Source organism: Chrysemys picta, chromosome 5, assembly GCF_011386835.1.
Source record: "Chrysemys picta bellii isolate R12L10 chromosome 5, ASM1138683v2, whole genome shotgun sequence".
Taxonomy (NCBI): domain Eukaryota; kingdom Metazoa; phylum Chordata; order Testudines; family Emydidae; genus Chrysemys; species Chrysemys picta.
Genome location: NC_088795.1, coordinates 19,707,069 through 19,733,749, shown reverse-complemented (window position 1 = coordinate 19,733,749; position 26,681 = coordinate 19,707,069). Strand labels below are relative to the sequence as shown.

The 26,681-nt window shown below is 42.4% G+C and overlaps 1 long non-coding RNA gene across 3 annotated transcripts in view; it reads left to right on the top strand.

Moving 5' to 3' along the window:
- Positions 1-26,681, top strand: part of LOC112058734 (uncharacterized) — a 467,231-nt gene that overhangs the window by 88,987 nt on the left and 351,563 nt on the right. Inside the window, exon 2 of one of the 3 annotated variants that reach the window (XR_010601232.1) lies at positions 18,495-18,592. The exons of the other annotated variants lie outside the window; for them this stretch is intronic. This is a non-coding gene — a long non-coding RNA (uncharacterized LOC112058734). The remainder of the gene's footprint in view (positions 1-18,494; positions 18,593-26,681) is intronic. 3 annotated transcript variants of the gene reach the window in all.

The window sequence follows — 26,681 nt, the reverse complement described above, 5'->3', positions numbered from 1 at the left end:
GCATTTCAATTATACTGTATGTCTATACTTGAGAAGTATTTTGTGAGGAAAGGGTGCTATATAGATGTAAAACATTAAGGGCCAATCCTTGGCCCTGCTCCATCACCTTTGCACTTCTCCAGAGGCACAACAGGGGCAGTAATGCTGGATTAAACAGCTACTTTGGACTCAGGTAGAAGACAGATGCCCCAGGCAAAAGGGGTGTGGCTGAGGTTAAGAGATGTAATCTGCTGGACTCCTGCAGTCCCTTCCCACCAGAATGACTTGGGGCCATTGTAACTGGATACAAATAACATAAGGATAAGGAGAGCACAAGACAGGTCTCCCACCTCCTCGGGTTCTGTTCTGAGTACAGCTGGGCAAAATGTTTTGGCCCAAACTCTTTTTGGTGAAAAATGCAGATTTGGCAAGATTTTGTGAATTCATGTTGATTTCCCTGAATGGTTTCGAAAGAAATTTGGGAAGAAAACCCCATAATATTTCACTTTGACACTTTCAAAATGAAACACTGAGATTTTTTTCAGTTTGAAATGACGTTTCGTTTCAAAATGTCCTTCATGTTTTTTATTTTAAAATGCTCGAAATCAAAACAAAACATTTTCATTTTGTTGAAACACATTTTTTCCCCAGAAACGAAAATATTCTTGACTCTTTGATTCGCTGAACATTTTTCCAAAAAATGTTGAATCGCCTGACCCAGAATGACTTTGCCCAATCGTCACATGTCTAGGGAACCAAACAAATCTGTTGCTTGCCCAGCTCTTGTTCTGAGCACTGTTTCGTTGGACCAGAGGATCAGGTCCTATGAGCGTTTCATTCCATAAAGACTAGTCAACAAAATGGAATGGTATTTAAAAAGAAAAAGGCAAGGAAAACCGTCTGAACTTGGCAGCCGTGGGGTGAACAGGTGAGGCGAAGTGTAATCCTGGACCTAACTGTTGAGCAGCAGAAGCACTAGTAGTCCAGGGTGCCAGTCTGCTTTAGCAACTAAGCATGTCAGCGGCCACTGGGCGTTTGGAGTAGAGAGCAGCCTGCTGTGCCGCCCCAGCCTGGCAGTGCAGCCTTGGACTGGTGACAGGGAAAATAAAGGGGAAGGGAGAGGAAATATTTATGGCTTTTGGTTAGAATCACAATGAGAACCAGTTTAATCTTATTGGGGCAATAATGATAACACTTTGCACTCATTTGGACATGGAGTTAAAAGTGTGTGGTGAGGGAGGGCTAATGGGGAGGAGCTCCTCTTTAAGTGTATGCAATAAATTGTGGCTGATGCGAATTTTACTCACTGAAAAGGAAGGATTAGCAGTACTCCTTTCTAAACGTGACAGATCTTATTACTGCAGTTCAGTTGTTAATTGAGTTACCTATGGGCAAATGTTCCCAATGCTGCCACTGGAAATGTTTATTATTTCTATATATTTCTTGGCAAAGGTGTGCAACTGCATGTGGCAGAGTATATGCTGGTATCTACTTAATTGTAATAAAATGTTTCTTTGGTGGTAGCGACATCATTAATGTTGCAGCTTGTCGAAGAATAGCGACGTTTATAAGTGAATAAATGTGTGAAGATACAAATGGCCCAACTATTAACGACCATGATTTACTCAACCAGCTCCTAATAAATATTCCTTTTCTAAATGGTTGTTTCCATTTTCTGAAAGTCGAGCTTTCTCTTTGGCTTGCTCAAGAAGCACATGAAGGCCACTGTGCCCTGAGTAAGGGGTAGTGAATAGCTGTCCTGTCCAAGGAGCAGACGGGGCGACCTCTGAGAGTCACTATTTCCCCTCTGCTTTCATTGCTACTCTGGAGATGGGTAAACTGTACCAGGTCTAGACCCAGGGCAGCAAATGCTGCCCAATGCACTAGCATAGCTATGCCACACAGTGTTTAGGGTCCCTGCCCTGTTCTGCCCCTTCCTGCCCAACTGTATGAGAGGTGGATGCAGCAGCTCTGTGGACCCTGTTTCCTCTCCTGTGCTGCTGCCCATGATGTGGTAACTGTCATGGGATGTAAAGGGAAACCTTGCACCTCCTTAGGCCCTGATATCTCTGCAATAAGCAGGCCACAACTAGGCCTAGAAATAGCAGGAATTGAAATATTAGCCACACTGGAATTCTTCTGTATGTTGAATATAGTGGATGTGAAAATGTACAGAAGTCAGATCTTTTGTGTCCGTATCTTTGTTAATTGCTAAACAAAGAATTTTCATGAACCAGATGAGAAGAAATTTCACATGAGAAACTGTGATTACTTGGTTTTAGTATTTGTTGGAGCATCTATGCCCCCAATTCAGCAAAGCATCTATGTGTAACTTGAATAAACTAAATAACTTCAGTGAGACTTCCAGCTCACTTAGTTAAGCACATATTTAACTGTCCTGGCAAATCGGGACCCTATTGAAAAGGTATCATCTACATGAGAAGAATACACCTAGCAGACTATCAGCCAGTATGGTCAAAGATCCCAAAACTATTTCCAAACTGATAAGCAATAATTAGTATGACTTTTATGAAGAACTTAAAATGTATCCCAGTGATGGGGTGTACAAACCCCATACTGGGCAACAAGGGGCTAGGGGATTATTTTGGGCTCAGCCAGCTCTGCCCTGCCACACCTGCAGAAAATGCTCCAGTTACTGAGGAATTAAAAGGCAGGGAATTAGCTCATTTGAGTGGCAGAGCTGGAGGTGAGCAGACCTGCAGCCCACAGCTCTGGAGCAGAGGGAAGCCTAAGCTGCCCAAAGGGGTCCTTGGTTTCAAGCATGTAATCGGTCACCGCTCAAAACTCAAAATTGAAAAAAAGACAACTAAGAAGGTTAGAGACATAAGGCAGCTGAGGTAATATCGTTTATTGGACCAATTTCTGTGAGTGAGAGAAGCAAGCTTTTGAGCCATACAGAGCTCTTCTTCAGACCTGGGACGTACTCAGAGGATTACAGCTACATAGAAAGTGGAACAGATTGTTCAGCATAAGTAGTTAACCCATTTCAAGGGACTATTCAAGGTGAAGTGCCTAGTTATCACCTCTCCAGTCACAGGTGGGAAAGGAGGGAGAGGAAAAAGATTGGGGGCTCTTCGTGGGTTATAGATTGTTGTAATAAGCCATTAATCTAGTGTCTCTATTCAGTCAATGATTTTTAGTGTCAAGCAAAGTTATGAATTTATGCTTACAGGATCATCTTTTGAAGATGTTGTGTAGATTTCCTTTCAGGGTGAGGACTGAGAGGTCAAATATAGAGTGAACACTTTGTGAAAAATGTTCACCCATATGGTCATATGGTATTTTTGTCTTTTATTTTTCTGTGAGAGTTCTTTCAAAGGAATGGTGATTATTTCATTTTACCCACATAGTTGCTATTGGGGCATTTAGTGCATTGATTAAGGTACATCACATGTTGTGGATAGGCATGAGTGGGACCGATGGGTCTTGAAAGATCTGCTTGCGGGGTGGGGAGTTGATCAATGTAGAACTGGAGATATGTCTACTGGTTTTTCATCTGTTCTTGCAGGGTCTGGTGCCACTCTGAGTTGGTATGTGCTGGTATTTGGGGACCTTGCTTCTGATGATGAGCTTGGAGAGGTTGGGAGGTTGCTTGAAGGCCAGAAGAGGGGGTTCAGTAAAAAATTTCTTTCAGGATGTGGTCTCCATTGACTATAGGTTGTAATTGTTAGTAATACTCCATATGAGTTCCAGTGTGGGGTGGTAGGTAATTGTTTAATAATACCCCGTATGGGTTCCAGTGTGGGGTGGTAGGTGAAAACTAGGATTGTGTGGTCAGAGAGGGTTTTATTTCCATGTTGAAGCAAGTTGTCTTGGAGTATTTGGGTGTCCTGTTCCATGCTGTGATTTACTTCTCTGGTGGAGTGTCCTTGTTCAGTGAAGGCAGTTTTAAGTGTGTTAAAATGTATATCTTGGACTTTCTCCATGGAGCATGTTCTGTGGTATCTGAGTGCCTGGCTGTGAATAACAGATTTCTTCATCTGTTTTTGGGTGATTACTGGATCTCTGAAGGTAGTATGGTTATCAGTGGGTTTCCTATATACAGCTTGACAGCTTGTGTATCTCACCAATAGAAGTTGGTCCAATAAAAGATATTACCTCACCCATCTTGTCTCTCTAATATCCTGGGACCAATACAGTCACAACAACAATAGACAACTAAGAAGGTTTGCAGATATCCTGCTAGGCACAAAATATTCTGCTGAACTTCAGTGAGACTTTTACCTGTGTGAAAAACTACACTGCTGAAAAATAGGCAAGTTTTGAATGGTTTTGAATTTTGCACAACTTTTTGTGTACTATATGGGCTGGAAACTTCCTCTAATATGATTTTAAATATAGTAATTGGTATTTATTTAATACACACTGGCTCATTCTATTAAATCTTAAAACTTTTAATTCAGAGCATTATATAGGATGGAGTGACTATCTGTCCATGTAATGTGCTTTCCTTAGATGCTGATGGTTGAGAGGATAAGAGAGCATTTAAACTGTGGGCTTTAAAAAATCCTATTTGCTTTTGTCAGGTGTATTTGGATAACTCCTTAAGATACTAATTATGCATCCAGACACCACTGGAACTAGGCTAGCTGTCCAAGGGCATCATCTAGCTCCTTTTGCTCTTTAATGTTAGCTCTGAGTTTGAGAGTGGAAGAGAATGAGGTATGTTGGTGTCACTGATGTCGCTCTGCATCTCTGTGAATAGTGTCAACTGCTGTCCCAGTTAAAGAAAAATACATTCCATACTTTCAGCACTTGACTGCAGTCCTAACCTATTAATTTTCCTCTCCCCATATACAATTATCTCCTGTTATATATTTTACTAAAGGAAGCTCAGGACAGATGAAGCAAAAGATTCAACCCTTTTAAATAATGTCTGTTACAATAAAGAGTTAGAGAAATGTAATGGTGGGTGAAGCTAAGGACGTGTGTGTGTGTGTGTGTGTGTGTGTGTGTGTGTGTGTGTGCATCCATGCTTGCATAGATTTAACCTTACTCTATACAAGTCAAATGTAACAATGGATGGCTGGAAGCTTTATATCGTATGACAGAATTGAATCAGAAAATGAACTAAACATTGTTAGGAGGGAATCTGCAATTCAGTATTATAACCTGAAAATGGGGATAGATATTGAAATGCCATAAAAGGCCTTAATTTTTTCAATTAAAGCTATTTCACTGGTAGTTTAAATATAAAATGCATCTTCTATTATCCATCGTAAGAAATCCTGTACATGAACTAAGTTTGATGGGATTAATAAAGGAGTTCAAATATATTCCTCAAAATAGAGTTTACCCGGGAATAACACTGGTAAATTTTGGGGTGGGTGTGGGTGAAAACCATTGAATTTGTATAAAACTCAGGATTCCTGCACCATTTTTTTTTCATATAAAGATGCCATTAATATTTGGAGCCTCATCTTGACGTAGTAATTGCCAATTAATTTTTTACTGCATACCCTGATACTCAGACCTGTCACAATATTATAAGATTTTTGATCAAAGTACATATAAGGGAAAAATCAGGCAAGTGTAAATTATAAATCTGTAATTCCACTGTGGGAGTCCGGTGACGAATCATAAGAGTGAGGACTGAGTAATTCTATCTCACCTAGTGGCAATATAAAGCAGAGGCTCATAACTCTGTTTCCTTGTGTTTTTATATAATATAAAATATGGATCCAAGTCCCATATCCCTGCCCAGCACAGCCTATGGCTATCTCGCTAGCACTGCATCCCCATTCGGGCAACTGCTGGTCACTTCCCAGCTGCTTTCACTCTGCCTCCAAATCATCTCCTGTTCTCAACTCTGCTTTGACCAGGCTCCCCCTAGCTTTATTTTACACCATCTCATTCCCACCTGTTAGCTGCTTTTCCTACTGCAGCCTCTTCCTTTCATCTGTTCCAGTCCCGGCACAGTTTTATTTGGGTCAGCTGTATGGGGTGGGGACAGGATTAAGACTCCCCCCAGTTCCCATTCCTGTCCATTCATTTGCATCCCTTGGACCTATTGCTGGTACTGGGATAGGGGGCCTAGGCCAACCCAGAGTTAAAGGTCTACCTCTCATATGAGGGGGAAGAACCACTGACCCCAGGTTACAAATGAATTCTTGGAACAATGAATGGGAAAAAAAACAGGAATGGGAGTGAGGGTTAAAGGTTAAAAATCATTCAACCAGAAGGGGGCATAGGGCAGAGAACCCGCAACATCATTCAGTGCTCCTGGAAGGTGGCTAAGAAGACAGGGGACACCACCTAGAGGAACTCTGCTCGGAGGCGTGATTTAACAAGGGACCAGAAATAGGCCCCACAGTTGCAGAGCAACTCCCTGTCTAGCTTCCTCCTCTTGGTATGGTGGATAGCCATTGTGGGCAGAGCTAGGAGGAGGTCTCAGGATTTTGTGGGACCATGCGTGGGGTGTGCATAAACAAGGAGGTGCAGGGAAAAGTGCAGCCAGAACATCAATAAGAGGTTTTGGAGTAGCTGGAAGAGGGGCTGCAGCCTGACACATTCTACATTGACATACTCCAGGGTTTCCCTCTTGCTGCATAAGATACAGGTGTTAGGTGTCCATGGACTATGCCAGATACACATGGGTGCTTATGGCTCTATGGAGGAGCCACTAACATTCTTGGCAGCTCCTTTGGCCAAGGAGATATACAAGCTGGTCCACTGGGGCTCCCCACACTCCACACAGGGCAGCAAGTCCTGCTACTGGGAGTTGAGGCAGGACATGTTTCAGCACTTGGACCAGTCACAGGAAAGGGATGTGTGATGGGTTGGATCACAGAAACCCCCTTGGGAGCTGCCACCTGATGTGCAAAGACTACCCCTGCTTCTGTTTTCCCTGCCAGCTCAGGACTCCAGCACCCTGTCTTGCTGAGCCAGACACTCCTGTCTGCTCCAACACAGACCCAGGGTCTGAATCACTTGTCCCAAAGCTGCAAGTTTACCTGAAAACAGCTCACAGAAGTGTGCTTGTCTTTAGCACTCAGATGCCCAACTCCCAGTGGGGTCTAAGCCCAAATAAATCTGTTTTACCCTGCATAAAGCTTATGCAGGGCAAACTCATAAATTGTTCGTCCTCTATAACACTGATAGTTGTTTGCTCCTCCGGGTACTAATACATACTGAGTAAATTACTAAATAAAAAGTGATTTTATTAAATACAGACAGTAGGATTTAAGTGGTTCCAAGTAGTAAGAGACAGAACAAAGTAAGTCACCAAGTAAAATAAAATAAAATGTGCAAATCTATGGGTAGGTCTATACTACCCGGTAGTTCTGCGGCAAGCAAATTGAACTTCTGGGTTTGACTTATCGCGTCTTGTCTGGACGAGATAAGTCGAACCCGGAAGTGCTCGCTGTAGACTGCGGTACTCCAGCTCGGCGAGAGGAGTACCGCGAAGTCGACGGGGGAGCCTGCCTGCCGCGTCTGGACCGAGGTAAATTCGAACTAAGGTACTTCGAACTTCAGTTACATTATTCACGTAGCTGAAGTTGCGTACCTTAGTTCGAATTGGGGGGTTAGTGTAGACCTGCCCTATGTCTAATCAAACTAAATACAGATAAGTTCCTCACCAGTTCCAGAATGCTCCCTTTTACAGGCTAATCTCCTTTTAGCCCGGATCCAGCAATCACTCGCACCCCCTGTAGCTACTGTCATTTGTTCCAGTTCCCTTCAAGTATCCTGGGGGGGGGGGGGTGGAGAGGCTCCTTCCTTAGCCAGCTGAAGAAAAAATGGAGGGGTCTCCCACTGGTTTAAATAGACTCTCTCTTGTGGGTGGAGACCCCCCTCCTCCCTCCTATGCAAAGTCCAGCTCCAAGATGGAGTTCTGGAGTCACCTGGGCGAGTCACATGTCCCTGCATGACTCAGTCTTTACAGGCCGAAGCCATTGTTCACATGGTATCTTGCATGTCTCCAGGAAGACTTCTTATGTGGATTGGAGCATTCCAAGATGCATTGTTCCTCAAGTGTTTCCTGATCAGGTACTTAACCTGGCGAATTCCTTCCTAAAGAAGCTGACTAAATGCCTCACAAAGCTTACTTAGAAACTAAGCCAGCATACAGCCCATATTCTTAACCTCAAGTAGAAAATGATATATATGTACAACTAGGATGAATAGATATAGTAGACCATAACCTTTACTGAGATATGTTACATGGCATAGGCAGCACAAAACATATTCCAGTTATGTCATATATACATTTATAAGCATACCCCCTCCCCATAAAGCCTTATGGGGTACACTGTCACAGGATGTGAACACACTTTACCCAGCGGTGGCTCTTAGCACCAGCGCTCCAAGTGTGTGCCTGGGGCGGCAAGCCATAGGGGGCGCCCTGCCGGTCCCTGTGAGGGTGGCAGTCAGGCAGCCTTCGGCAGCATGCCTGCGGGAGGTCCACGGGTCCCGCGGATTCAGTGGCAATTCGGCGGCGGGTACGCCGAAGCTGTGGGACCGGCGGCCCTCCCACGGGCATGCCGCTGAAGCCGTGGGACCGGGGACCTCCCGCAGGCACTCCGCCAAAGGCAGCCTGCCTGCCATTCTTGGGGCGGCAAAAAAGCTAGAGCTGCCCCTGACTTTACCGTGGGTTTTACAGCCACTCACGGACAGCAGAGACTCAGGACTCCTTGGTTCAATCCTGAGTTTTGAGTGGAAGACCCTTCTGCTTTTGTGCCCACAGCCTTTCCCTATTCCTCTTTTTTCCCATCTACATCCCACCCATGGCTCCTGCACTCCTCCCCCTCCACTTCTCTTTAATTTCTCTTCCTGTAACTTGGTCCTCTCCCTCTCCTCCTTTTCACTACTCTGCAGCTCCTGGCTGCTGCCACCCTCCTTCTCCTTGCTTATAACCCCTCCGGTCCCCTGGTTGTCTGCTCCCCCCTACCCTCTGGCTCTTGCAAGCCACTGCCAATCCCCACCCCTTTGCATTTGAGTCAGGTGGCTTCCTCCTCCATGTGGCTGAGTGCCAGCAGAGAGAGTTGCAATCACATTAAACACAACCCCCCTGCTTTCAATTGCTGTGCTCACCACTACATCAGCCTGCAGCAGAACAAGGAGCAGTTGCAGAGAAAGTCCTGCTCAGCCTTGAAGTTCTGGGCTGGAACATGCCTAATTGCTCTTCAAAGATAACACATGCACAGTCTTGTTGGCACTAGCAGCTGTGAGGGGATGGAGCATGCTCAGTGCAGATGGAATCTTTGGAGACTTTAGATGGCAAATTCTAACAAGTCTCTATTAAAAAAAAACTAATATATTTTTTTCAAAGGTTCTTAACTTGGACAAATTTGGGTGGTTTTCAGGGGGGATGGCCAAAGGCACATCCCTGACATCACAGTAACCCCTCTGCCAAATTTCAAGTCCCTGTTACAAACCATAGAGGCAGTAGAACTTCTCAACAAAAAGGTCACCAGAATTTTTTTAATTTGGGCAAAACAATGTATTTTTCCCTACTCTCATTCTCAGAAATGGATGACTGATTTTTTTACTTCAACTTTAAAAAAATATAAATATAATAAAAAATTATTATTCAGCCTGACATAGACATGTCTATGGTTACAGTTTGCAAAGTGATAAGCAACTGAAAACAGGATCTTATATTGGAAATTGTCAGGCAACCTTAACTTTAGGTGGTACCAGCTCTACCTTTAGTAGATTATAACAGATATACTGACCTACATTTACAGAATTTACATTTACATATGCAGAAAAATGAACTGTTGCTATTTGCTTTGTAATTATTTGACAGAATAATATAGTCAATGGCAAAGTGCAGTATGCAAGCTTTTAAGTAGTGTGTAGCATATGCTTCTAGTTACATTAAAAAAAATCTGTTGACTGTTTTTGAATAGATAGAACTGAGAGCAATTTTTCCTGTTGCTATGTAACGCTGCCTGTGTGGATCTAGTAAAGGTTATGACACTTAAATGCTTTCTGAAAAAATGTTGACTTTTGGGGTGTTTTTTTTTTTTTAATACAATACATTCCCCAATGTGAATTCAAAATATTACTGTTAGGACATTTGCAGAAATTGATGTGGGTTTGAGGGCAAAGCATTTCTATCTTCTTCCTTTTTGAGAAATCTTTTTCGAGATCAGGGACAAATGGCAATGTCATTTCTATAGATTAGGGAGAACGCAGCTTAATGAAAATGAAGAGTAATATGACATCCCATGGTGAAAAACAACCTCTCTGAAAATATCCTTCATGAAGACCTAAGAATTTAAGCCCTCAACAGAAATACTGAAGGAAAACATTAAACTGTGAAATAGTAGATGCACATGCATTCATTTTACAGACAGAAGCTGGATTTTTTTTCTACCAACTTTACAACATTATTCTAAATTGATTTTTTTATCTGTTATTTATAGGCAAAGGTTCTGAATCGAGTATCATTTAGAGGCTGATCCAAAGTCCATAGACAATGGAAAAATACAATTGACTTTTCAGGGCTCCAGATCAGGCCCTTATGCAGATTAAATAGGGAGTAACTCCATTGAAGCCAATGATGTTACAATAGTATAAAAACAAATATTAAGATTATCTTGCTCTAAGTGACATGGGGATGGAGAGGTAGCAAGGGTGGAATTTACAAAGGTACTTAGGTGTCTAATCATAGAATATCAGGGTTGGAAAGGACCTCAAGAGGTCATCTAGTCCAACCCCCTGCTCAAAGCAGGACCAATCCCTAACTAAATCATCCCAAGCAGGAATTTGTCAAGTCTGACCTTAAAAACCTCTAAGGTAGGAGATTCTACCACCTCCCTAGGTAACCCCTTCCAGTGCTTCACCACCCTCCTAGTAAAAAGTTTTTCCTAATATCCAACCAAAACCTCCCCCACTTCAACTCCTTGTTCTGTCATCTGGTACCACTGAGAACAGTCTAGATCCATCCTCTTTGGAACCCCCTTTCAGGTAGTTGAAAGCAGCTATCAAATCCCCCCTCATTCTTCTCTTCTTCAGACTAAACAATCCCACTTCCCTCAGCCTCCCATCATAAGTCATGTGCTCCAGCCCCCTAATCATTTTTGTTGCCCTCCGATGGACTCTATCCAATTTTTCCACACCCTTCTTGTAGTGTGGGGCCCAAAACTGGACACACTACTCCAGATGAGGCCTCACCAATGTCGAATAGAAGGGAATGATCATGTCCCTCGATCTGCTGGCAATGCCCATACTTATACAGCCCCAAATGCTCTAGGCATGTAACTCCCAGATTTAGGGGCTTAAATCCCAGTTTTAGGCTTCACTACAATCCACAAAACTCCTGCCAAACCCTCTAAGACAACTAAACTCACTTGGTGCCTATTTTTTTCAGAGTTGTTCTCAGTGGTGGCAGATGACAGAACAAGGAGCAATGTCTCAAGTTGCAGTGGGGGAGGTCTAGGTTGGATATTAAGAAAAAGGATTTCACTAGGAGGGTGGTGCAGCACTAGAATAGGTTACCTAGGGAGATGGTGGAATCTCCATCCTGGCTGGGATGATTTAGTGGTTGTTGGTCCTGCTTTGAGCAGGGGATTGGACTAGATGACCTCCTGAGGTCTCTTCCAACCCCCGTCTTCTATGATTCTACTTGTCTATATCCTGCCTAAGCCCCAGAGCAAATCACATAGGTAGGCAAATGCTTATTTTCGCTCGTATCTCACATTTGGGGACCAATCTAGTAGGTATGCTCAGAGACTGCCAAGTGAATCAATTACCATTCAAAATCTGGCTGCCTGAGGAAAAGATGGTAGGGGTGCCCACCTTGTAACTTTTATTCTGGTGAGTAGAACAGTCACCTGGGATATGGGAGACCCAGGTTCAATTTCTCCATTTGCCTGAGGGTGACAGGATTTGGAGATGGGTCATCCCACACTTCTCAGGAGGGTGCGCTAATCACTGAGCTATGGGATAATCATAAACAAAGCCTTTCATTTTAAAATGAACTCTTGGATTTACATTGCTATAAAAGTAGATATTGCCTGGAAATTATTACACTTGTGGGTAGCGATTAGACTGTGCCACTTATCCATAAGCTGTAGATAAATGTTTCAGGGAAGAAACATTTTCTCATCTTGAAGGGAGAGGAGAGAGACAGATGATTTAATCTCAGTAATGCTGGTCTCTGTTTCTTTGTGGATGGAAGGTCAGTTTAGATTGGGATTTATTTATTTTCATTTGATAGGCCAGTCTATTTTCTAAATCAAATTAGGCCTCAAAGTTAGGTTTTATAAATCAAAACTTTTCCCAAACCAATAGAAATCTTTCTTGGAATATTCTTTGATAAAACTGGAAATGGGTTTTAAAAATACCTGTGATGTTTGCAATTAAAACATGGCTGTGATAACTGGATGTCACGTAGGGATTCCCACACAGCTTTTTCAAACAGTTTTGCGGCCCCTCTGCATCACCGGAACAACACAAAGGGGGCAGACTGGGGCCAAGGATCTAGCCCAATATCCAGATTCCCCTTTGCATTCAGGCCACTTTGTGCCATGGTACTGGTGCAAAGCAACCCTAAAGCTGGTATAGCCAGCTACAGAAAGGTCAACTCATTTATAGGAGGATCTTCTAGTAGCATAAAGCCAGTATAGCTGCTTATTCACTACCCATCCTCCATGTCACCATCAGAGGAGGCATGACTGGAAAAAAAAAAAAGGGAGGGGGGGGCACTCAGGGTTTCCTTGTGCCTCAGTGCTGCCAACTATCATAATGTCCTCTTTGAAACCACTGGCCCTCAGTGTAACTAACAGTAGCCCCCAGACTGCTCTAATTTATGTATGGGGACCAACCACAGCACTGCTGGACCTAAGGATCTGGGCAACTTTGCACATTGTGACAGACCCAGACCAGTGGGGTACAGGAGTCTGGTAGAAAGCAAATACACTGGTCACTAGATGAGTAGTTTTCTGTTCCCTGAGTGACCAGAGCAGGGGCTGCACTAGACTAATCAGGAACCTGCTAGAACCAATTAAGACAGGCAGGATAATTAAGACACCTGGAGCCAATTAAGAAACTGCTAGAATCTGTTAGGACAGGCTAGCTAATCAGGGCACCTGAGTTTAAAAAGGACCTCAGTTCAGTTTGTGGTGTGCCTGTGAGGAGCTAGGAGCAAGAGGCATGACAGTGAGAAGACATATTGCTGGAAGACTGAGGAGCACAAGCGTTATCAAACACCAGGAGAAAGGTCCTGTGGAGAGGATAAAGAAGGTGTTGGGAGGAGGCCATGGGGAAGTAGCCCAGGGAGTTGTAGCTGTTGCGCAGCTGTACTAGGAGGCACTCTAGACAGCTGCAGTCCACAGGGCCCTGGGCTGGAACCCGGAGTAGAGGGCAGGCCCGGGTTCCCCCCAAACCTCCCAACTCCTGATCAGACACAGGAGGAATTGACCTGGAGTGTGGCTTCTACCAGAGGGGAAGGTCTCTGGGCTGTTTCCCGACGCACATGGTGAATCTGTGAGGCGAGAAAATCCGCCAATAAGCGCAGGACCCACCGAGGTAGAGGAGGAACTTTGTCACAACATGTAAATAACTACACTGGACTAAAGGCACAGGGGAACTAGGCCCCGGGTAGTTACAGTAACATAAAAGAGATGTCACATCAGAATCAGGCCCAAGAGCTTTTTACACTCTTACTTTAACTTATTTCTACGGAATGCTCTTTTACGAGCCGATGGCCTATTTTATGTGAAGCATTTAGTTTGTCTCAAAGAACCCCAAAAGTTACCTAGAAGCTTGTGTGTGTTTTCCTCCTTCCCTCGTGAATGTTAAGTGGCCGGTTCTACAATACAGAGCTTTTGAAGGAGAGAATATCTTTAGAAAACATAGAAATGTTTTAAAACACTATAGATAAATAGGCTTTTTATGAGTACAGGTAATGACTGCTCTGTGCTACCTATTATGAAAATGAACAGGGGAAAGCCAGCTTTGTTTAAAAGAGCTTCTCCCAGAGCAATTTTTATGTTTGACAGTTCATTTGTTAAGAAAATGCACATTAAGGAGGAAGAAGAAGAAAATGAGCATCTTTACCTGATATGAAAAGGACAGAAGAAAGATGGTAGGAACACTGAAAGATTTCTCACCAGAAAATGGTTTCTTGCTAGCTGAAAACAACAACCTCCTTGCAAAGTTCAATCAAGGCTTACAAACACATTGCTGTGGTACACTGAATTCAGAATCCCAGCTGACATTTCTAATAGTATTTAGACAAATCTGATTTATTTGAGTTTCTCTCGAGGGCTGCCATAACAGAAGTGCTGATTTGGTGACATATTAGTCATAGCACTTTCAGAGCAGTTTCTTTTGCTGATAGTGGAGACCGTTAACACCTAAAACCTTTCAATAGGTTTATTATTTCTGTTTCTTAAAGGCTCTGTTAGTTTGACCGACTTAAACTCCTGGCAAGGCCTTCACACAGTGTACATTTCCTTGAACAAAACTCCTGTCAGACAACGATTTAGTTAATTGAGGTTAATGCCTTGTAAAATGCTGATTGAGTGATTTGGAAGGAACTTACTTCAGCTCTGTGCTGAAAGAGTGGCCCTTTTCAGTTTTATAATTTAAGTAAAATGGAATTGAAATGCTTTGTTAAATATTATCGCCCCTTTGCATTTATAACGGTTTCCTTTAAAATAACAATGACAACAAACAACCTTCTCTCAGCAATGAGGCAATTGTTCATTAAGAATGGTATTTTAGGTGTCATGTTTTTACCAGCTGCAAATTGCAATTGTAGTAGTAGGGCCTCATCCAAAACTCACTGAAGTCAATAAGAATCTGAGAATTAAAGCACCAATCACACAGGATATATTTTCTAGCTGCCCTCATTCTTGCCGCCTTCTCCAATATAACGCTGTCTTTGGGAGCCAAAAAATCTTACTGCGTTATAGGTGAAACTGCATTATATCAAACTTGCTTTGATTTGCCGGAGTGCGCAGCCCCCCCCCTCCCCTGGAGCACTGCTTTACCGCATTATATCTGAATTCGTGTTATATCGGGTCACGTTATATCGGGGTAGAGGTGTAATTGTATATCTGCCACATTTTCCTTACTTCACCTTCCTTATCATAGAATAATAGGATTGGAAGGGTCTTTGAGAGGTCATCTAGTCCAGTGCACTCATGGCAGGACTAAGTATTAATACTCCATCCCTGACAAATGTTTGTCTAACCTGCTCTTAAAAACCTCCAATGACAGAGATTCCACAACCAGCAAAGGCATTTTACTCCAGTGCTTAACCATGCTGATAGTCAGGAAGTTTTTCCTAATGTCCAGCCTAAATCGCCTTTGCTGCAATTTAAGCCCATTATTTTTTGTCCTAGGCTCAGAGCTTAACAAGAATATTTTTTCTCCCTCCTCCTTGTAACAACCTTTTATGTCTTGAAAACTATTATCATGTCCCCTCACAGTCTTCTCTTCTTGAGATTAAACAAACTCTTTGGAAAAAAAAAATCTTCCCTCATAAGTCATGTTTTCTAGACCTTTAATAATTTTTGTTGCTCTTCTCTGGACTTTCTCTAATTTGTCCACATCTTTCCTGAAATGTGGCACCCAAAACTGGACACAATACTCCAGCTGAGGCTTAATCAGCAAAGAGTAGAGCGGAAGAATTACTTCTCATGTCTAGCTTACACTAGTCTTGCTAATACATCTTAGAATGATATATATTTTTGCAACAGTGTTAAATTATCTCATATTTAGCCTGTGATCCACTATGACCCCCCAGATCCCTTTCTGTAGTATTCCTTCGTAACAGGGGCGGCTCTATGTATTTTGCTGCCCCAAGCACGGCTGTCAGGCAGCCTTCGGCAGTGCGCCTGCAGGAGGTCCGCTGGTAACGTGGATTCGACAGCTTGCCTGAGGGAGGTCTGCTGGTCCCGCGCCTTTGGCGTACCCGCCGCTGAATTGCTGCCAAAACTATGGGACTGGTGGACCTCCCGCAAGCATGCCACCGAAGGCAACCTGACTGCCGCCCTCACGGCTTGCCGCCCGAGGCATGTGCTTGCTGCACTGGTGCCTGGAGCCGCCCCTGCTTCCTAAGCAGTCATTTTCCATTTTGTATGTGTGCAACCAATTGCTCCTTTTAAGTGGAGTACTTTGCATTATTCTTTTATTGAATTTCATCCTATTTACTTCAGATTGTTTCTCCAGTTTGTCCAGATCATTTTGAATTTTAATTCTATCTTCCAAAGCACATGCAAACCTTCCCAGATTGGTATAGTCCGCAAACTTTGAGTGTACTCTATGCCTTTATCTAAATCATTGATGAAGGTATTGAACAGAACCAGACCCAGAACTGATACCTATGGAACTACACTCAATATGCCCTTTCAGCTTGATTGTGAACCCCTGAAAAGTACTCTCTGGGAACAGATTTCAGAGTAGCAGCCATGTTAGTCTGTATCCGCAAAAAGAACAGGAGTACTTGTGGTACCTTAGAGACTATCAAATTTATTTGAGCATAAGCTTTCATGGGCTACATCCCACTTCATCAGATGCATAGAACGTTTTCCAACCAGTTATGCACCTACCTTTTCGTAGCTCCATCTAGATTGTATGTCCCTAGTTTATTTATGAGAGGGTCATGCGAAACAGTATCAAAAGCCTCACTAAAGTCAACATATACCACATCTACTGCTTCCCTCCTATCCACAAGGCTTGTTGCCCTGTCAAAGAAATCTGTTAAGTTGGTTTGATATGATTTGTTCTTGACAAATCCATGCTGACTGTTACTTATCACCTTCTTATCTTCTAGGTGTTTGCAAATTGATTGCTTAATTATTTGCCCCATTATCTTGCTGGGTACTGAAGTTAAGCGGACTGGTCTGTAATTCCCCAGGTTGTTCCTAATTCTCTTTTTATAGATTGGGACTATATTTCCCTTTTCCAATCCTCTGGAATCTTTCCTGTTTTCCATGACTTTTCAAAGATAATATCTGAGCCATTAGTTATCTCCTCAGTCAACTCCTTGACAATTCTAGAATGTATATCATCAGGTCCTGATAATTTAAAGACGTCTAGCTTGTCTAAGTAATTTTTAACTTGTTCTAGCCTCTGATCTTACCTCATTTTCACTGGCATTCACTATGTTAGATGTCCAATCACTACTAACCTTTTTGGTGAAAACTGGGGTGGGGTGGGGTGAAGGCATTTAGCACTTGTGCCATTTTCACATTTTCTGCTATTATCCCTGCCCCATTGAATAATGGGCCTACCCTGTCCTTGGTTGTCGTCTTGATTCTAATATATTTGTAGAATGTTTTCATGTTATCCTTTATGTCTGTAGCTAGTTTAATCTTGTTTTGTGCCTTGGTTTTTCTAATTTTGTCCCTACATACTTGTGGTGTTTGTTTATATTCATCCTTTGTAAAATTTGATCTTTTTTCCACTTTTTGTAGGATTCTTTGAGTTTCAGATAACTGAAGATCTCCTGATTAATCCACGGCAGTCTGTTGCCATATTTCCTATCTTTCTTATGCAGTGGGATAGTTTGCTCTTGTGTTCTTAATAATGTCTCTTTGAAAAACTGTCAACTCTCTTGAAAATGTTTTCCCCCTTAGACTTGCTTCCCATGGGATCTTACCTACCAACTCCCTGAGTTTGCTAAAGTCCACCACCTTGAAATCCTTTATCTTTATTGTGCTGTTTTCCCTCCTACCATTCCTTCGAATCATGAACTCTCCCGTTTCATGATCACTTTCACCCAAGCTGCCTTCCACTTTCAAATTCTTAACCAGTTCCTCCCTATTTATTAAAATCGAAATCAAGAACAGTCTCTTCCCTAGTAGATTTCTCCACCTTCTGAACTAAAATATTGTCTCCAATACATTGTAAGAACTTGTTGGCTAATCCGTACCCTGCTGTATTATTTTCCCAACAGATGTCTGGGTAGTTGAAGTCCTCCATCACCATCCAGTCCTGTGCTTTGGATGATTTTGTTAGTTGTTTAAACAAAGCCGCCTTCCTGGTTAGGTGATCTGTAGTAGACCTCTACCATGACATCACCATTGTTTTTACCCCTTTTATCCTTACCCAGAGACTTTCAACAAGTCTGTCTACTATTTCAATCTCAACCTCCATCCAAGTGTATACATTTTTAATATATGAGGCCTCCTTTTCTTCTCTGCCTATCCTTCCTGACCAACCTGTAACCTTCTAAGTGAGTATCCTAGTTATGAATGTTCTCACACCAAGTCTCTGATGCCAGCTGTCATAGTTGTGTTTATTAACTAGCATTTCGATTTCTTCCTGCTTATTCCACATACTTCTCGCATCAGTTTACAGACATCCAAGATACTGATTTTATTTCTCCCCGTGTTCTCTCGTCTCTCCCTTATCCCTGCCATAACTGCCCATGCTCCCCCCACTCCCCAATTCTGACCCTTCTCCCAGGTCTCCATATTTTGGACTTATCTGTGGGCTTTTGTCACCTGCCCCTGTCAAACCTATTTTAAAGCCCTCCTCGCTAGGTTAGCCAGTCTGTATCCAAATATGCTCTTTTCCTTCCTTAATAGGTGGACCTCCATCTCTGCTTAGCAGTCCTTGTTCCTGTAACAGCATCCCATAGTCAAGGCAGCTGAAGCTCTCCTGGTGACACCATCCTCGCAACCAGGTATTCATCTCCAGGATGCATCTGTCTCTGCCTTGGCTCCTACCCTTGACTGGAAGGATCAAAGAGAATATCACCTGTGCTCCCAACTCCTTCACCCTTACTCCCAGAGTCGTGTTATCACTTCTGATCTGCTCAGGGTCATACCTTGCAGTATCGTTAGTGCCCACATGGATGAGTAGCATGGGGTAATAGTCAGAGGGCCGGATGATCCTCAATAATCTCTACATAATGTCTCAGATATGGGCCCCTGGCAGGCAGCGTACCTCCCGGGATGCCATGTCAGGCCAACAGATGGGTATCTCCGCCCCCCCTCAGAAGAGAGTGACCTGTGGCTGTGATCCTCCCAGTCTTAGGGATACATGGCTTCTCCTCCACCTTTGGGGGTGATTCCTCATCACTAGTTGTCAGGCAGCATAATGGTTCTTCATCACTATGGTGGCTGGGTTGGTTGTAGTGGTTGTAGTTTAGCCTCTGGCATTTAAGGCTTCGTCTACATTAACATTTTTGTTGGTAAAATTTTGTCAGTTGGAGTTGTGAAAAAAGATACCCCAGTGACATAAGTTTCACCGACAAAAGCGCCAGCGTGGACAGCGCTATGTCAGCAGGAGACGCTGTCTCACTAACGTAGCTACCACCACTTGTTGGGCATAGTTTAATTAACAAGAGTAGTTACACGAGGGACCTTACAGTGGTGCAGCTGCAGAGGTACAGCTCTGCCACTGTAAGGTTTGTAGTATAGACATAGCCTAAGGTCTTCTCTCCTATCTCAGTCCTATCCCCTCGTTAATCTCACAGGGGAAGGGTGATCACAAGGCTGATTTGAGGCTGATCAAAGATGATTCGGGGAACAAAGGCTCAAATAGTCCCCAAACACACAATCCCAACTGACCCCGTAACTTTAAATAACCTGAAAGAGAGAGGGAAAAACACAAATAGATAAAAAACAAATAGCCAAACAAACTCACTCACTCCAAGATTAGCATTCACACCTTGTTCATCCAACAGGGGGATCTCCTCCCCCCCCACCCTCAAACTCCATTGTTCACCTGAGAGCCTATATGCATAGGTGAAACTCTACATTTTGCCTCTGCTCTCTTGCAGTTTTTATAAACACTTTGGAGAGAAATATGAACACAATGCAAAATGACATTAATAAATAAAATAATAATTTCCTTTTCTGGCACATGGGTAACTGTGGGGTTCTCTTTGTATTTTAAATTCATGCATGTTTTTCTGTAGCATAATTTCCAATTTTATACCTGTCCATCGAGCAAATGTCCACAAAAATAAAGTTGTTCTGCATTAGAACCCTAATGACATATAAGCAAAGTGATAATGAGCTGAGGCATATGGAGATGCTATTTCAGAGTATGGATGTTTTAGATTTTCTTTCATGCAATTTTCTGCATACTATAGCTACAGCATACGATGCTGCCATTTCACTTCAAAATGGAAGACTCCGAGATGGAGTCAGGGAGTTAAGTGCATAATGCAAAATAACCTCTCATCTTTGGACTTCAAGTTAAATCTGATGCTAGCAGGAGGGTGAAATGAATTTCATTGTCTTGGCCTAAGTCCCAGTGGACAGTTGTCTATGCCATAAAACCATTTTACACAGTTTAGTCTAAATGTAATAGCTTTTGTATTGAATTGCTCTTATTGAGGGACATCAGTGCTTCCATTTTATGTATGAGACTAATGCTTAAGAATATTAAAAGTGACTTCCCACCTTTTTTAAAATCCTTGCAAATCTCCTTTACAAAGAAAGTTACTCTCCATATCCATCCTTTGCCATTTGCTTCTGAAGCAATATCTAGATAGCAGTAACACAAGCTATTGACTAAATTATCTGGATTTGCTCTGGGAATGGTAAACCAGACTAACCCAGTCTTTTTGTTTTCTCCAGTGGTGTTAAGTGCATAGGCTGTGTAATAATGTATGCGAAGCAGTTCACCACTATATGTTAAAGTGGGTGCCTCGCAACTAGAGACTACCAACTAACATAAGGGACTAAAGATATATTTACCATATATAGATGCTATCATCTAAACTATCAATCCATCTAATCTTATCATTATAGAGTCTAACACCCCTGCTGATGTTAGAAAGTAAAAATCTAATGTATTTAAGCAGAACCTTCTGGGTTTTGAAAGATTTCCAGGCTTGTGTCCCTTAACGGGATGTGCTCATAATATTCCTACAGTATTTTCCAAATTTTGGAACCTCTGTTCTTTGCCATCAAGAAGAGTAAGCACCAAAATCTCTAAAGAAAATTAAACATCAAACAGAGCTGAAGGCTTCTTATTTTTGCCATTGTAAAAGCTAATTCTATTAATAATTTTGCATGTTGAGATGAAGGAGCTAGTATTCTCTGTGTCTTAAAACTGAGTACCACACAGATGAATGAATACAGCAATTTGATATGTTTAGTATGTCCTTCACACTACTTGACCTGACCTAGGTCTGATCCTCATTTAGATGGCATAACAAAAATCCACTTAACAGATGCTCAGAAGATGCATTTTCATGGTTTTCAAGTTTCTCTGGTGTTAATTTGCTTATACTGCTGAAAACAGGAGGGGATATATCTGAAATGAACCATGTTGGGGGGAAAAGTGCTCAATTTGAATTAATAAACTGGTAGGCCTATTTAATTGCAATACTCAGTGGAAAATCACCAAGCTGTGTATCGGGTGTTATGAGATTGTCAAAGGCTATGAAGAATGACATAAGTGGTGGAGAACCATAAAAAGTCTTGAAGTCTGAGTCTCTCTTATTTCAGTGGACATGAAACCAAGGACAGTATTACAAAGGTGTACAACTCCCCAGGCCAGCAGAGGATGGGAGCATTGTGTGTTTTACATCCTTGAAGGAGATCCATTCATTGTTCTAATTCTACAGACACAATTAGCATGCAATGTGGCAGCATCTCACCTTGGAACTGGTTGAAACTATTTAGAATGGACTAGTTTTGTTTAGAGTGAGATTTATGGCTTGCCTAAATGGGAACATTCAGGTACAATTAATCTGAATTAACTATTAAAATGGATTAGTTAAACTGCGGTACACCACTGTGGACACTTTCATTCAGAATTAAAGTGACCTTAATTTGATTTAGCGTAATTCACTTTGAAACTGAGGTTTGGTAGGTTATAATCCCAAAATCAGGCCCAGGGTTATTAGAATTACTATTAATTTTGGAACCCCGCTGTGCACTGTGGCAATACTTAGGAAAAACCTTTTGAATTTGCAACAGTTTTATTAACACAATTAATAAACACACACACACTCTTCAACCCAAACAAGTTGGTAACAAAAATCCAGAATTGTTTTAATACCCAGTGTCATAACAAACACATACTCATACCATCCTGGTGGAGATATAGGAGTGATGAGACAGGTGATGATCCATAAAGGTCCTATCCCATCTCTGGCATGCCAAGAGATCCCAGCTGTCAAGATCTCAAAAGTCTAGACTATGGTTAGCCCTGTTATAGGGTCTGGTGACTGCCAAGAATGTCCAGTTTCCTTTGTCCATAACTAAACTTCCTCATCTTAATAATGTTGGGGTGTCCTTATCCTATAGGTTAGGGTATTAATTATCTCAGACCTATTAACATGTACATCAATAGATTACTATAGCAATCTTGAGGTTGAACATCTGCTGATGTTCCTTTCCTAAAATACCCGCAACTGGCATCAACTAACTTCTTGCAGTTACTTGTCAGCGGTTAAGCATACTTGCTTATTATAGCAATGCATCTTCTGCTGTCTTGTGACTTCTGGTTAACTGCCTTATGCTAAGGCCTATAGACCTCATACCCTTTTGCTAAGTGCTAAGCTAATATCTTTCAGATTTTGGACCTGTAGGTTTCTTGCATTACTGCCTTATATCTATCCCTTATATCAATAGGCTACAATTGTGTGTTGTTGACCACGCTTGATCCTGACCTGATCTAGGAAGGTGTATATTTTTGAGTAAAATGTAATCTATCTGCTAAGCATACCTGTAGATATAAGTTATTGCAGTAGTAACAGCAAGGGGAAGAACCAAAATATATGTATTAAATATAGACTTAGCTATATGTCTTGAGCATTGTTAAGGGCTTAGAGTGTGGCCCAGTAGGAGTTGGCAGTTGGCATAAGCTAGCATAAGTATTATGTGCTTGACCTAAGGTTATAAAATTGAGCAATATTTATCTTGTAACGTTTTAGCAATGCATTGTGTGATAAATAGGTAAACCACAAATCAACATATGGTAGCATCTTAGGGTATTTTTTCAATATGGTAACCATGGAGCTAACTGCATTGATGTATCAAAACTATTGGAACATTAAATGACACAAGTGTGGTGTTACCAGACAGAAATTTAACTATGGTTAGCTGGCATACCACATATGGGCAGGGATTGATAACTTATCACACATGGTCCTGAACATGTGTGAGTAGAATGGGAAAAAGTGCATAGAAGATGTGGTTATTCAACCTGTTGTTGGGACACTGGGACGATGACATGTGACAACCAGATAGGAAGCCTAGTCAACTGCCTTCCTCTTGGAGGATGTCCACTTACTTTTCCTCCCATCTTTATTTAATGGTCTCTATAATAATGTGAGTATGCACAATGTGAGACTGTAATTATGAACAATGCAGGAAACCACTTTACTGTACTTACCTTATTCTGTTTATTGACTTTTCCTATGATTTCAATTATATTTTACTGTATTAACTAAAGCTCATAAAGGTTTTGGTGTGTGTGTGCTTCCCCAACTTCATTTTCTTAATTAACTCTAAGTAGCCGCCTACAAAAGAAACTTATGTGTGATAGGAGCGCTTGATGCCCTAGGTCATTCCCAGGCTACAATACTCTGCATCACTTCCACCCTCTCTCAATGTTTGTCATTCCTCTTTCTCTTTCTCTCTCTTATTCACTAAGTGAGTTTTTCCTCATGTTCCTTTGATCGCGTCTTTCATCTCCAACAATCTCTTCTCCTCTTCTATTCTCATTTACCAATTGCCAGTCTCCTTTCTATATGTTCTCTTTTCTAGTGAATTCACACAGAGCCAGATCAGCAACAGAGTAGTACTCTGACATTTTCTGTCCCCGTCACCACTAAAATATTGTATTGTGTTTCTCTTTTTTCCTGCACCACTCCAGTATGTACCATTCATTGCAGGGATAATAAAGCAAAATGTAGTGCAATCTTCTCCTCTCTTGTATGCTGAGGTGAATGGGGAGTAGTTTCACTGGAGTCAATGCAGCTATTGCTGATTTTATTGATATAAGTGAGAGGAGAGTCAGGTCTAGGGTGACCAGACAGCAAGTGTGAAAAATCAGGACAGGATGGGAGGTAAGAGGTCCCTATATAAGAAAAAGCCCCAAATATAGGGACTGTCTCTATTAAATCAGGACATCTGGTCACCCTAGTCAGGTCTTTGTTCTCAGGATGATGCCTTCACAAAGTGCAGCAAACAATGGAGTCAAGAACAAGGGGAAGGGAGCAAAGAAACACTGTAGATTTAAAAACTGTCTCCCTGCAATGGCTGGTGCTGTAGATGTAGTCACCTATTGGTACATACTGAGCTTTGATCAAATGGAAGGGGAGGATTTCAAGCGATACCACAAAGATTAAATGATTGAATCCTCTTTCACAGCAGAGGGGGAAAAAATCCCTGAAATGTTGATTTAGGAGCACACAAAATATACTTAAGACTGGTAGTCAGTCAACTACTCTTCATAATCCTGAAGACATTATCTGATGAGCTTATAATATATTATAAGACTATATATAGAGAGAGAGACTATAACTTTGACAATCTTAAAACATAACTGAAAAGGAAGAAAGAAATAATGGAAGAAACCATCCTAGGAAATTGGACTTAACAGAGTAGGAGGCATTAGTTATGTATAAGGACAGATCCAGGTGCCAGTTCTGACTGCTTTGTGAGTCAGAGGTGGTGGCAAGTTAGCATAAGCAGTCAGGAGAATCCCCAGATATTGTAATCAGCTCAAAGCTACCCACCTCCAAGCCTGGGTGAAGGGGACATTTCAGGAACAGAACTGGGGAAGGGGGCTGTGGTTGGAGCACTGCTGTGCCTCAACGATTCCCATCTACTGAAATGATTCTTTACGGCCCATTACAGCCAGCACAACTTAAAGCAGCCTTGAGGCTGTACTGGAAGCGGAACTGAATTCCAGCCAGTATGCACCCTTACAGGCGTACGCTCACAAGGGCGTAGGGCTGCTATAAAAATACGATCTTTGCCTACTCTTCAGCTGTACTGTCCTTAGCTCAGTGTCCACTACGGATTCAGTCCAGCATATGTAAAACAAAAGGAAATGCATGTGTATGTGCAACTAAATTTAGGTTTGAAAGGCTGTTCTATAGTTCTGAAAGGGAGTTTACCCTCACAGTAGTCATACTTGCCACTTAGACAGTGATTTGTCCACATTAACTAATTAATCCTCACAACACTCTAAAGAGGTAGCTAACTGCACCAGAACATGCTTTGTACCCCTGGGATCTGTGTGTGGATTTCTTTGACCCCATCTGGAAGGGGAGGGCATCAACCACCTCCGTGGCACTGTCCTTCTGTTTTCCTAAGCCCTGTGGAGGGCTTTTTGCAAGTCCAGGGATTTGAGAGAAGGGTGATGAGTGGTTAGGAGGGGTGAACTGGAGCTGTGGAGGATGTGTATATCCTTCTCCTTATCCCCATGTATCTAGCAGAAAAAACAAAAGGAAGTTGATAAAGCTACAGGCTGAGCAAAGATCCTATTAAAATTCCCTTAAATGGTTGTCCTCCAGGGCAGTATAAGCAGGAGAGCCCTCAACAGGGTGAATCCAGAGAAGCCCCTACTGATAGGAAACCAAAGCAGAGCGGCAGGGGATCCAAATCTAATGTGGAGTGTTAGTATATAGGTCTGTTTGTTCGTCTGGGTAGAATTTTGGGTTTGACTTTTTGATACTCTTGTATCTTATACTAATATGTGTAAACAAAGGACAACGACTGTGTATGTTGCTTCTGCCTAGTCAGATGGAATTGTTAGTACAATGGGAACAGATAAGAGCAGTTAAAGTGTTACTGGATAAGATTGCCTTAACCCCTATTACAAGGCAAGGTCAAGCAACCAGGTGGGAGGGGTAAAGGGAGGATTGGGGGGAAGGTATAAAACAGTAAAAGACCAAAGAAATGCCTGTCCCTGACCGTAGCACAATCTCACTCCTCACCCCTCCCATGGGGTACGGAAGGGTTGGGACTGTGGGCATGCATTGCAGGTATATTTGGGCCTGCTAAGGAGAAGGGGGTGGGAATGGGGAATTTGGGAAAATGGGAATGGAGACACAGGCAATGCTCTGCGGCGTCAGAGTTTGGAAGGGAGCCACTGGGTAAACGCTCTGCGGTGTCAGAGCTGGGAAGGGAGCCACTGGGTAAACACTCTGCGGTGTCAGAGCTGGGAACGGATCATTGGGAAGCAGACTCTGCCGTCCTGTAGAGCTATGGATATGCTTGCTTGAAAACTAACACCAATAAACATCGCATTGCCTGCACTTCAGACTTCTGGTCTTGTGCTTTCTGTGTGCGTGACAAGAACCAGGGGAGAGGGTGAAGGGAAAGCCCTCTAACATGGAGGTACAGAGTCCCTATGCAGATGGCCCTGTGCACCTGGGAGATCCAGGAGGTCTTTGGGGGCCAGATCCTTTTATTTCTGTGTAGAAAGGAAATCAACCCCCACTTCCATGAAGAAAGAATTCAGAGGCAATAATTTGTGGAGTTTCTGGGGATGATGTAAGCCAGTATTGAAATCCTCCTCTTCCAATGGGGAGACTAAGGAAGAAAGGTTAAGTGATTTGCTTACAGTCGAAGAGGAAGTCTTTAGCAAAACCAGGATTAAAACTCAGGATGGAGTTTGCTTTTCCCATCCTGTGGTCATAGAATCATAGACTTTAAGATCAGAAGGGACCATTATGATCATCTAGTCTGACCTCCTGCACAACGCAGGCCACAGACTCTCATCCACCCACTCCTATATCAAACCCCTAAACTATGTCTGAGCTACTGAAGTCCTCAAATCATGGTTTAAAGACT